Source organism: Protopterus annectens, chromosome 2.part0 (genome assembly GCF_019279795.1).
Source record: "Protopterus annectens isolate FY-2018-M chromosome 2.part0, PAN1.0, whole genome shotgun sequence".
Taxonomy (NCBI): domain Eukaryota; kingdom Metazoa; phylum Chordata; order Ceratodontiformes; family Protopteridae; genus Protopterus; species Protopterus annectens.
Genome location: NC_056728.1, coordinates 1,297,038,299 through 1,297,052,022, shown reverse-complemented (window position 1 = coordinate 1,297,052,022; position 13,724 = coordinate 1,297,038,299). Strand labels below are relative to the sequence as shown.

General features: G+C 41.1%; 1 protein-coding gene across 3 annotated transcripts in view; it reads left to right on the top strand.

Annotated features, from left to right (window-relative positions):
• The window catches only part of EGF (epidermal growth factor), a 1,284,649-nt gene that overhangs the window by 121,201 nt on the left and 1,149,724 nt on the right, over positions 1 to 13,724 (top strand). The window lies entirely within an intron of this gene.

The window sequence follows — 13,724 nt, the reverse complement described above, 5'->3', positions numbered from 1 at the left end:
TTTCATTTAGCGGTTCCACTGGCAAGGCATTGTATGTGCAAAATCTAATGGTATGTAAAGAACCTATGGGAGAAACACACCTCATCACTGAGAGAAGAAGCTTTCAATTCTTTCAACAATTCAGAGAGAAGTTGCTTGGTGGACATCTCAAGACAAATGTGGGGATGCTTTTTCAACAACCACATACAACTAGCAGCTCTCCACAGCTGAATCAGACAAAAGCCTGGAAGGCAAATAACAGCGAAACACTAGATGAGATTCTAACTCTCAAATCCTACAAGACAGTCCTAAAGTCAGGAGTCTTGCATTAAAAACAGATAACCCCAGAGTGATTTAATATATAAACAAGTAGGAAAACCACTCTTACTTACTGCACAGGTTATCACTGGAAGCATAAGACTTAGCTTCAGGATCACAGGTGTGTCTTAGGGTATCAGACGCCACCTCAGACTTGAACCAGACTGTGGTCACTCTCAGCAGATTACTGAAGAGCAGCCACAAGTGGCACCTAAATAAATCTGTGTTTAAATCTTACATAGAGGTGGGGTGAAACAAAAACTTCTCTCTTCATTTCTGTGGAGAAAAATTAATTTCCAAAGTTTTGCAAAAGCTTATGAGGAAAATGGAAACAATATGTGCGGGTGGCAGTTTTTCCTTCATCTATACAAGCCTTTTCTTTTACGGTTACCTTCCATATCATCTTTTACCTAGAACATTGTAGAAAATTGGGGACAAGAGAGCATATATGATGCTACTTGCCCCTTTTAACCCAGGCAGAACTGGATTTCTTTCCTAATGCAAATAGGAATGGAACTACCGAACAGCCTACATCTAGTGGTAATACGCAGACCTCCAGAACTTCATCCTTAATGCAGGTACGATATGACACTTATTATTCTCAGCTTTCTGAGAGGCTGCAAACGCTTATGATAAAAGCCTGGAAACCAAGTACAAGGTGAAGGAGGTTTTCTATTTTATGTGGCAAGAACTATCAGACATTCAGTTCTGCAAGTCTGCCCTCATTACTTTCTGTTTTCTCAGATATTTTTGTAACATGGCTTTCATATTATTGACCACCAAGAACAAATGGCAAACGTTCAGGAACTTGACTAGTAACTGCACATAGAGAAGTCCACAAATTACCCTCAAAGCATACTATAAGCAAAACACTAATGTTTAATGTTAAAAAGAAAAAATGCAAACTCCAGAATGTTGAGCACTTTTGTCCTATTTACACTGAAAGACTTTATCAGAACTAATCTGTAATGATAAATATACTTAAACAATTGCAGTTTATTATCAGTACTGGATGCAAATTAAGGGTTTCGGCAAAGTAAACTGGAAGAGGCAGGCCCAAAGTGTCCATGGACGGCTAAAACATTTTAAGGCTACCTTTTGAGATTATGTTAGCATGTAAAGTATTTTAATTTGCAGTGGCTGACATAACCGAGGAACTGGAAACTGCCATGAATATTATCAATGAAATTCTAGTCTGATGTGCTACAAGAAAAGAAAATGACAGTAAACTGATCAAACTACAGGACAGATGAAAGTCTTAAGGCAAGGCTAAATGTCAGGTTGGCGTTACATCCTTGAAGTACCCGTGTCACTTATTTTCTCAAAATCAGTTACTGCCAGATGCATGCCACAGCAAACATACAAACTCCTACAGGTACTCTTTCTTTAATATGATTCTTGTGGAAAGCACAATATATTGATTCATACCAAAGTTGTCAGAAATAACTACACCTCAAAGAAACCTGCTAGAGCTTGATGCAGTATGGTCAGAGGATAGGGCTAAACCTTTGAATTCCTATTGATGCTGGTAAATGCTGCAGTAATACTAAGATAGTTTGACGTTGCATTTACATCTAGATTACATGTGGATGCAAGACACAAAGGGCTATGGGTAGTGCTACTGCAGAAGGACAGACCTGCTGTCTATGAACTCAGGTCATTGATAGATCCACCAACAGATATATGCAGATGGAACAGCCATTAAGGAAGAGAATTTATCAACGCATGTATGCAGTGAACAAAGATGATCCCACTAGTGCATTAAGTAAATGCACCAAAAAGTGTAGTAATAACAAGAAATTGGTATTTTTTGTGATAGAAAAAAGTGTTTCCAAATGTCAAGGGGGCAACTGGGAGAGTTACCTGGAATACAAATAGTTATGTTGGCAAATGTTGTTAAATACCACAATATCTGGAGCATTTCTCCCCGGGCCTTCGCTGAAAACAGGCTCTGTGGAACCTAGTCGGACTTTCCCGGTCAACAAATGTTAAATAAATAAATAAATAAATAAATAGTATCCGGTATCAACGACCAAGTTTCCTTGAATAGTACTTTAGCACTTAGAGCAGAGAAGCTTTAGAATTATTTTGTTTATATTCTAAAGAACAGTAAGTTTTAACATTGTTTAAAGTTAGGATTTGTTAGTAGTGGTATCTAACGATAATAAACTACTGTTGTTTTATGACAAATTATTTTTAACAAGAAGCATATAGCAGTTGTTTTCTGTGATTGTGTTTTAATAGAAATGCTTTTCTAGTTGTAAAGCAATTATAGAAGGTATTTAAACGACTGGTGCACAGCTTCCAGTATTCTAATGAAGTTCCATTTGTTATTGAGAAAGTACTAAAGTTTTAATATATTTTTGTTTGTGTTCATGTAATAAATCCAGACTCTTGAGAGAAGATGAGCAGGTTAGGAATTTTTTTTGTTTTTCAATTCTGTAAAGCACTAAACCCATCTGTTTTCTGTTTATTAATTAGTTTTTGATTTGTGCAGTTAGAAGAAAACATGCACTACAGTGTTGTCTGTCATGTCATATGTCTGAAATCCTAAGCTCCACCTTAATAACTTGGCATTTTGCTGGCTGTCTTTATGTAGCCATGTTAAGGGATTGTGGTCTGTAACTACAGTGAATTTCCTTCTATACAGATAAGGCTGAAGTTTCTGCAATGCCCATATTATGGCTAGACATTCCTTTTGTACAGCTGCATAACATTCCTCCCTGCGTTGGAGTTTATGACTCAGATGTACCACTGGGTGCTATTCTCCTTCTGAGGAAACTCTGGCTAAGTACAGCCCCACCCCATGGTTTGAAGCATCCACCTATGCAACAAATTGTTTGCTGTAATCTGGACTGGCTGACACAGGGGGTCCTCCCAAAGCTCCTTTAAGCTTCTGGAATGCCTACTCACATGCTAGGGTCCACACTACCTTATCTGGCCTGTTTATCCTTGTTAGGTCTGTGAGGGGAGCAGCTATTGTACTATAATTGGGGACAAACTTTCTATAGTACCCTGCTGTCCTTAAAAATGCCCTGACCTGTTTTTTGCTAACAGGGGCAGGCCATGCCTGAATGGATTCCACTTTAGCAGGCTCTGCCCTGATCTTTCCACTCCCCACCCTCTGTCCCAGGTAGGAGACCTCTGTCATACCCACCTAACATTTACTGGGCTTAATGCTCAACCCTGCCCTTTGTAGTCTGCCCAGCACCTCCCTGGACATGCTGAAGATGCTCTTCCCAGGAATGGGTGTAGATGGCAATATCATCCAGGTAAGCAAGGGCATAATCTGCTGCTCCTGCTAGGATAATATCTACCAGCCTCTGGAAAGTCGCTGGGGGATTTTTCATCCCAAAGGGCATCTTCATGAACTCATACAAGCCAAAAGGAGTCACAAAGCTGACTTCTCTCTATCGTTCAGAGTCAAGGGCACTTGCCAGTACCCCTTGTTCAGATCAATAGTGGTTAAATATTTAGCCCCACCCAGATCTCTAAGACTTCATCTGTCCTAGGCATGAGGAAGGTGTCTGACTCTGTGTGACTATTTAGTCTTCTGTAGTCCACACAGAACCTGGTGCTGCAATCCTTCTTTGGTACCAGCACCACTGGGGAGGTCTCTGGACTGCTGGACTACTCCTAGTTCCAATGTTTCCTGTATCTCCTCCCTCAGAGTCTGTATGACTCTCTCAGGCACCCTATAAGGGTCCTGCTTAATAGGCGTTTGGAGTCCTGTATCCACATGGTGCTGCACCAGGTGGGTGCACCCTGGTTTCCCAGTGAATATGTCCCCAAACTCCTATAATACTGCTTGGATTTTTCAAACCTGGCTATGAGCCTTACTCAGGAGATCAGTCATCAAATCCCCCTCAGACCCCTCTGCCATCCACTGCAAATACTAAGCATAAGGGCCTCCCTATCATGTTAAGGCTTAATTGTGTTAACAATACAATTTGTGCCCCTACCTAGCAGTTCTACCATGTAGTTAACATCACAGACCTTCCTTACCATATTGAAAGGTTCCTTCTCAACCTGCCTGCAACTTATTGTGTCTGACAGAAATGAGCACCATCATCTGCTGCCCCACAGCATACTCTCTGGCTTGAGCATTCCTGTTATACCAGACATTTGTCTGCTGTTGGGCTCCTTCCAGATTCTCCTGGGCCAAGCCCATGAGCTTCCTAAGCCTTGTCCTGATGTTTAGGACATATGCCACAACAGAGTCCTTGTGGGATTTACATTTATCCTCTCACGTATCCCGAATCAGCTCTAAAGGTTCCCTACCCTATGCCCAAACAGCAACTCAAAGGGTAAAAAAAATGTGGATTCTTGGTGTACCCCTCTGTAAGCAAACAACAGATGGGGGAAATATTTGTCCTACTCTCTCTTAAACTGGTCTGCAAATGCCTGTAGCATGGTCTTTAGTGTAGAGTTTAACTTTTCCATGAGACCATTAGTCTGGGGAGGGTAGGGGGTTGTCTTTAGGTGCTTCACCCCACAGTGCTCCCACAGACAAGCCAGCAGGTCTGGCATGGAATTGTCACCTCTTTCCTTCAGTTTTTCTTTTGGGAGACATACCCTGCTGAAAATCTCTAGCAAAGCATTTGCCAACCTCTCTGCCTTAGATGGAGGACACAGCTACTGCCTCAGGGTATCTAGTAGCATAATCTACTACCACTAGGATATACTTCTTCCCTGTGGAACTTAGGTTACCCCACAATATCCATAGCTCTCCTCTGAACCGGCTCCTCAATCACAGGCAAAGGCATCAAGGGGCTTTGACCTTGTCTTCTGCCTTGCCTACGTTTTGGCACTGCTCACAGGTCCTGCAGTACCCTGTTACATCCCTAGCAATCCCAGGCCAATAAAAATTCTGCATAATACGTCTCTTGGTATGCTTTATGCCCATATGACCTGCAAAAGGAATGTCATGGGATATGGCTAGAAATGCCAGGTGGTGGGCTCTGGGCACTACCAACAGCTGTATTACCTCACCTTCTAGCATACTCACAGGTATACAGTCTATATACAGTAACCCTTTGTTCCAGTATCCAGGGGCCCCTTTTCCTTGAGAAGCAGGTATCTCCCTAGCTACCTCCCTTAAGCCTTGTAATGTAAGGTCTGAGAGCACAGCCTGTCTCGACTCTATCCTTGTGACCTTTCCCAGCTTCCCTTCCACAGGAAGTGTGGTATCTTATAGGTTCATAGGTGAGTACTAGGCTAATGGCCCTAGAGAAAACAGAAGCCTAGCCCAAGAATAGTCCCTGCTGTCCTGTTGCCGGACATTAGTTTCCTGTGCCCCTATAGAGCAAGGCTGTTGAAGTGATCCCCAGAGTGAATTTCCTGTTACCCATCCACTCGTCAAGATTGTTCTTGAAGAGGGCTAGTGAAGTGCTCTGCTTCACATGAATGGGGAGTTTGTTCCAGAGTATGGGAAGCCTCTGGGTTAGGAACCTGTCCCTCCAACAGATTCTATTTATTGTGGTGATGAGGTTGAGGTCTTTGGAGCATGTGGGGTAGAGGGATTGAGACTTTTTCAGATGAAGCATGTCTAGCAACATTGGGTCAGACATGGCTTTGCATGCCAAGCAGATAATGCCTCTAAGTAGGCGATATGAGACAGAGTAAAGCTGGAGTTTTTTGAGTCTGTCTGTATAGGGCATGTGTTTGAATCCTAGGATCCTCTTTGTAAGGAATTTTTGTGGCCTCTCCAGGTGTTGTAGGTGTCTAGTGAGGTGCATCCCAAATGGGCCATTGTACTCAATAATGGGTCTAATGAGAGATGTGTAGAGAGGGATTATGACTTCTTTCTTCCTGGATGAGAAACCTTTTGTAATGAGGTGCGCCACATAGAAGGACTTTCTAACCACAGTGGCAACATGGTTGTCAAAGGAGAGGTTGCTATCTACCTATGTCCCTAGATCTCTTATCACACTTTGGGAGTTGAATGGGCTACCATTAATGTGGTAGTTTGTGAGCACTGTGTTTTTCCCAAAGGGGATGAAGATGCACTTTTTAGTATTGAGCTTAAGACCATGGTTCTGGCACCAGTCATTGGTGTCTGTGAGGCCTTTTTGTAGGATGTCTACATCAGCCTGAGAGTCAACAATAGCTCCCAGTTTGCAGTCATCTGCAAATTTGGTTTACCAGAGTCCCTTGGTGTTGGCCTGAACTTCAGAGAAGTATATACCAAACAGGAGCGGACCCAGGACCGATCCCTGTGGGACTCCACTTGTAACTGCCTGGTTGCCGGATTTGGAGTCTGCTACTTTCACCATGTGGGTTCTGTCCATGAGCCATTTGGCAATTATCCCTGAGTGGGAGATGGTGTCGAAGGCCTTGGCTAGATCGAGATAGGCTTTATGTACTACCTTGCTTTCATCACTGCTCTGGTGACAGAGTCAAAGAAGTCTATCAGGTTGAGCAGACATAATCTGCCCTTCACAAACCCAAACTGCAAGGGGTCCAAGGTTTGAAGGTTCCCTATATCCCTATTTATGAGGTCCATAATGATATGCTCCATGGCCTTACAGATCAGGCTCATCAGGCTGATGGGGTGGTAGTTTCCAGGGTCAGTAGTTGCTCCCCCTTTGTGGAGTGGAATGACTGTAGTGGTGCGCCATTCGGTGGGAGCAAAGCCTGAAGTGAGGCTGTGGTTGAACAAGGCACTCAGGTGTGGTGCCAGTTCCCTTTGTAATTCATGTAGAACTCAGCCAGGTATATTATCAGGTCCCATGGAAGCTGTATTTTTGGCTTTGGATAGTGCGGCTTCTACATGTTCAGTCATGATATTAGGGATTTGGCATTCCTCGGCTATTGGGATAGGCCCTTTAGGAAGTGAAAGGGGTGTATAGTTTGCACTAAACCTGTCGGCCAAGATATTGGCAATATCTGTTGGTTCAGTATAAGTGGTGTTGTAGTGCATTAGCTCAGAGCACATCTGCATACTGTTATGCAAATTCTTGATATAACTAAATAATGCTTTGTGGTTATCTTTAGCATCTGTAGCAATTTTGTTTTCATAACTAGCTTTGGAGGACTTGATGAGGGATCTCAGTTTTTTGCTAAGACTTACAAGGGGATTTTTCCAGTCTTGTTACTTTACCCTTTTCTGCAACAGTTTTTTCCTTCTGTTGTAGAGTTTGTTAATGGCAGGGGACCACCAGATTGGCTTACTTTTTTTGGTGCCTCACTGTCAGCCTGGGTACTACCACTCACCTCTGCCCTTACAGTCACCCTTTCCAAGGGAACATCAGTACCTACCATCAGCCATGGCTCATTTTCAGGCTTACTGCTACAGGGTAGCTCCATTCCTTGTTTAGCCACATCCCCAGTTCTGGCTTCAAGGATGCAGTCTGTCTGGGACTCCCCCTGGCTACTAGATGCACATGCCTATCTCTAAGCCTGACTGTATGTCACTGAATGTGCACAAGGTACTGCATTATTAAAATCATTTCCTATCAAGACACCTGCAGGGATATCCTCAAGCACACATACTTGCTTGCTTCCTTTTCTACCCTCCCAGTCAAGGTGAACCCTGGCCAAAGGCATTTGGAATGGGATCCCTCCTAAAGCTCTGACTGGAGTAGACTGCTCAAGCAAGTACTGCTCCTCTTTAACCACTACAGGCTTCAAAATGGCTATATCAGAGGCTGTGTCCCTCTTGTTAGTAGCCTGTTTTCCATCTATCAAGATAATATACAAACTCTGGTGGTAGTTTGTTACCCTGTTGTCTCTAGACAACTTAACACTGGCATTCTGTTATTCCCACTTGCTGGCTCCCCACTCTTTGTTCCCCACCTTGCCTCGATGGACATCTATTTGCTACATGACCCCACTGGTTACATTTGAAACATGTAACCCTTGATTCTGGCCATTTACCTGAACTAGTGGCTTCACCTCTTACTGGCAGACTCTTTTGAGGCAGTTTAGGCACTGGCACTGTGAAAACTGATTCATGTCCCTTCCCCAAGTAGCTGACATACATGCTTTTTAAGATTTAATTTTCACACACACATACACACACACATACACACACACACACACACACACACACACACACACACACACACACACACACACACACACACACACACACACATACACCAGGGAAAGGCTGGCACTCCCTGTACTATATATTATCCAAAATGGCCTGCAGAATGACCTCATCTGGTCACCTGACTCTAGGTTCTCACAGTATCCCTCTTTGAAGCTGAGTCAGGAATTTAGCATAGACAGCTACAATACACATCTAAATGTTTATGGCAGTGCCTGGGGTTTCCCTTCCTTTTACTGAGCTAATGAACAAAGGCTTCTTCCAGATCCACCATCTCCAGTCCTATTCAGCACTGTGGGTTGACGTTTTAATGGTTTAACAGCTCATTTACATTTCCCTTATTTTTCTTAAAGTAAGCTAGCTGGTTAACCTCTGCTGTCCCAGTATCCTCTATTAAAACATATACATTTAATTCAGTTATAATAATACATTTCTTTTCATTCCAGCAGGGTGCACTGTTGATATAGGTTAAGACAAGCAAACCTCACAAATACATTTTCATCACAAGCATCTGTACAAATCAGTTTGATATACAAATGACATACAATTATTTACAAAATTCCAGCTAGCTGTGGTCATACATCCACTACCCTACTTCTCCATACTTAGCTGGCAGTACCTCATATCGTCACAAGTATAAAAAATACATTTTTAGCTTCTATCAAAAATCCTTGTACTGACAATGACAAAATCTTGCAAGTAAATTCAGTGTTAAGTTACACTGACTTTCTTAAGGATGGAATGGCAAATTAAGTGCAGTGCATACTTGAGTGTACAACTATTATTCCCAAGCATTTTATTAAGAATTTTTTTTGATTTTTTTAATACATCGCTTCATTAATGAATGGAACAAATAGACATGGTCATAGACCTTACAGTTTGACAATGTGCAGAGTTTCATTATAATCAGTTGCTGTATCCTAGCTACATAGCATGTGACACCACACTCCTTTTTCAAGTGAAGAGCAAAAAAAAAAAAGTCTGGTAGTAAACTGCATTTAATAATTGTGTACTGGTACACTTTACACCTGGGGCAGCTGCCCCATTTATCCCACCCTTTCTAAACTTCTGGTAGCACAAGGGATATAACTAGGGACTCTGAGTTACTGTTCGCAAAAAAAGTAAAATTCCATTTTCATGAGATTAAATCTAAGCATTATGCCCATAATTTTTAAGTGGAATTTGCAGTCTTTCCATGATTTCATTATAATTTCTAGTGTATCTATAAATAATCAAATTAAAGCAGATTATGTGTATAGATCACTAATAAAGTACTCTAACAGTATTAGAAGTAGCAAATATGGAAAGAAGTACACATTGGAAGGAATAAGTATTCTGGCCTAAAATACTAAATTCCATGAAAATCCCAATCTTTCTCAATATTCAAATAGTTCATATTTAGGATTTGCTGTTATTTTTTCCTGGAAAAGTAGAAAATCAGTGTTTCTGAGTTTAGGATGTGCTTGTCTATATTGATACTGTTAGCATTTTTTTATAACTAAACTCAAGTGCATTTGTCCATAAAAGTAACATTTCCTTCAATAAAACTGCAACGTCAAAGAACCATTTTCCTGAAACTGTACATGTAAGTGATTATTGATGGAATAGCAGTCTAAGTTCAGTGTTTAAACAAACACTTGCTCTTTCAGGATGTGGGGAATCATTCAGTCATCTCTCAGTAAGGCAGCAACATTGACCCCCCATGTATGCAGTATGACCAGAGTATAAAAGCGTTAAGGGTTGGCCTTAATGATAAGTGATCTAAACAGCAATATTAGGTGATATTCCTTGCACTGAAGCAATGTACTTGTTTGACTGCAAACCACTTAAGTACTTTCAGAAGAAAATTCTGTTTTTGAAGTAGATTGTAGTGGCAACTACTGTATGATTGAATACTGCTCTGAGTTCCTGTTTTCCCTACTGCTGAGTGAGCATAGCATTAACATATATATATATATATATATATATATATATATATATATATATATATATATATATATATATATATATATATATATATATATATATATATAGATATATATATATATAGATATATATATATATATATATATATATATGTAGAGGGAGTGTGGTGCTTTCTCCTCTACATGGAGTGTATGGAGGGGGAAACATGCCTAATGTAAATATATTTATGTTAATGTTTATCCATGTGTTTTAGGGGAAATGTGTTTGCTATCTTTTGTGATCAAGCAGCATTGTTTTTATTTGATAGTAATAGTGAAGGCCATGCTTGATTTAACTTCCCACACTGACACTCTGCATTGCTGTTTCTTTAGCAATACCTTCTACCATTTCTTTTCCATCTATCACTAAAGAACAGGTCCAAACTGCACTCTCTAGAACTAAAAATACTGCATCAATGGGTTCTGATAATATCCCAAGATGCCTCCTAAATAGTTTGAAAGACAGGCTTCATGCTAGGGAATGGAGGACTGCAATAGTCATCCCTCTATACAAAGGTGGACCATTAAGAGACCCACTGAACTACAGACCCATAAGTTTGACTAGTCTTATATGCAAAGCTATGGAAAGAATTATTGTAGACCTGATAAACAAAGACATAGGAAATTTTAAACACTGGAACCATCCCAGTTTGTTTTCGTCATGGGCAGGTCATGCCTACTAAACTTGGTGGATTTCTTCAAGGAGGTCACTAGAGCTATGGAAGAGGGCAAAACAGTACATACTGCCTACCTTGACCTGGCAAAGGCATTCATCACTTGGTTATTATAGACAAAGTCACAAATTTAGGCATAAATCTCTGTATTACCCAATGGGCAACCAAATGGTTCACAGATAGGACACATGAAATTAGGGTGGAGTACTTCACCTCCACCAAGAGGCCTGTTACTAGTAGTGTTCCACAGGGCTTGGTACTGGGATCTCTCATATTTGGAATATACTTCAATTAAGTCAAGTCAAATGTAGTGGGCCTTTGGCTGACCAAATTTGTTGATGACTGCAAGCTTGGTATATTTGTTGAATCCCTCAAAGATGTTGATATCCTCTAGGAGGGTCTGACACAGACAAATAACTGGTGGCAGAACCATGGCCTAAAATGCAATGCAAAAAATGCATAATTATACCCTTTGGAAAGAAGACTACCCCTGCAAATTACAACATTGATAACACTGCCCTAAGAATAGATCCAGTGGTAAGGGACTTGGGAATTCAGGTTGACAGTAACCTGACCTTTGATTACCATGTGCCCATGGTTGTGAGAAAATCCTTCTACCTGGTGCAACTTAAAAGTAAGGGCATGACATCCAGATCTAAGGAGATCATAGTCACATTATACTTAGTCCTCATTATACCAATAATTGAGTACAGTGCACCCCATGGCATGCACGTAACCAGGAATTTGAACAGCTAGAGTGGCCACAAAGGCTTCTCACTAAAAGAATACAGGGTATAAACAATATATCTTATGCAGACTGCCTCAAAGCCCTATACCTGTACTCAGTCTCTTAAAGACTACTGAGGGGTGATATATTCATAACCTGAAAGGAATTTTCTGATCCAGCCCTGATGGATCTGCTATACATTCACAAAACAAACAGCACTAGAATTACCCAGTGTTAGGATCTGAACCTTGTCTGTGACATAAACAAAAGTTAGAGGGACAGGTATGCCTTTCAAAAATTACCCTTTCTCTGGAACAGACTCCCCATTCATGTGCAACAGTGTTCTTCCTTAAGTCTATTCAAACACAGTTTGGACCAATTGATGGGAAATCACAAATTCACTCTTGGATTGTCACGTGTGGCCCTTATGGACAGGAGCAATTTGTAGATGCCCTAAGGCACAGGCATACGCCAGCATCATTCTAGCCTGTGAGTGTTAAGTGGGAAAATTGGGGCATGAATAGTTACACTTAAAAAAGCTCTAGGGCTTTTAACCTAGTAACCTCCTATGATCCTATGATCCTATAGTATATTAAGCTGCTGCAAGATCCTTTATGAATCCAGGAATAAATTCTGAAGGTAACTGATGAAAGGGTGACATATACTGCAAGGATAACACTTTTGATAACACATAGGGCCACTAACTGGTTCATGATGTAGTCATCTGTGTGAAGCAAATAATTTTGTTGGAGAAAGTGCAGAGGAGGATGGCTGGCTGGTTGTCTGGTTGCTTGGAGGTCATTAGCAAAACAATAATGAAGAGAGTTTGCAAGAGCTGAAAGTTTAATACCCATTAGGAGGGGAAAAATGTGAAGTACATGTCTTTTCCAATGGTGTAGAGGGATAAAGCCCTAAGTAAAGCCCAGATGACCTGGGTTCGATTAGCGGCTCAGCTCGGGTGACTGACTGAGTGGCAGGGAAAGGATGGGAATGCCCATCCTAGGTGGGAGGATGCTCGATGATATGTTCCACAAGGGGGGTGTGGTCCAAAGAGCCAGAGGAGAGTTGCTCTTGGATATAAACAATGAGCGTGGTGGTTAGGTAAAGGGAAGTGGGTACATCATAAAAAAAATAATAATCCTCCCTGGATGGAAGTACAGCTGAGCCAAGTCCCAGGACATCCTCAGGATCCATGAACAACCTGAGCAAAAACAGAAGACGTTTGGAGGGCTTGTGAGTAGTTGGCAGACTTAGCCTGGACACTGGGTACTGGGGTCTGGCTGTTAGCAATGATGTCTGAGGGACCAAAAACAAAGTGAAGTACATGACACATCTCCATAGTTGAGTAAGGTGTAATGTACAATGTAACAAAAGGCCAGCTAGCACACAAAAGCCCAAGTTGGAGAGAAGCAAACCAAATGAAGAAAAAACAACAGGGCTACCACAACTATAACAGTTGTGGTAGCCCTGTTGTTTTTTTCTTCATTTAGTTGAGTAAGGTGGTAAATGTGAAACTGGAAAAATCTTCATGACATTAAACAGAATGAGAATAACAAGAAAATACACTGACAGGCTAGGACACTACAGAGTTTATGCAGAACCAAAGTGGCAGTAGTGGCTAGAAAGGGTGAGGCCTCAAAAAAGTTGGAGGTAGTTGGCAAAAAAGGCAAAGTTCTGGAAAATGGTGGTCTCAAACAAGGTAATTTTTCTGTATTCTGCCATACCTGAGTGTGTGTGTGTGTGTGTGTGTGTGTGTGTGTGTGTGTGTGTGTGTGTGTGTGTGTGTGTGTGTGAGAAAGACAGAGATATGTATTAGGTTGGTTGCAGATATGTCAGGTAAAGGCAAAATTAAGATCATGAGTCAATGACATATATGAAGAACATTTAGTAATGTTAGTGCATAATTAAGTAAAGGTCTGAACCCAACTTACATTTTTGTTTTAAAAAGTTTAACTGTTTTTACACAAAATCTCTTCCTTTCATATAGAGAAGGAGGCTTATTTCTTATA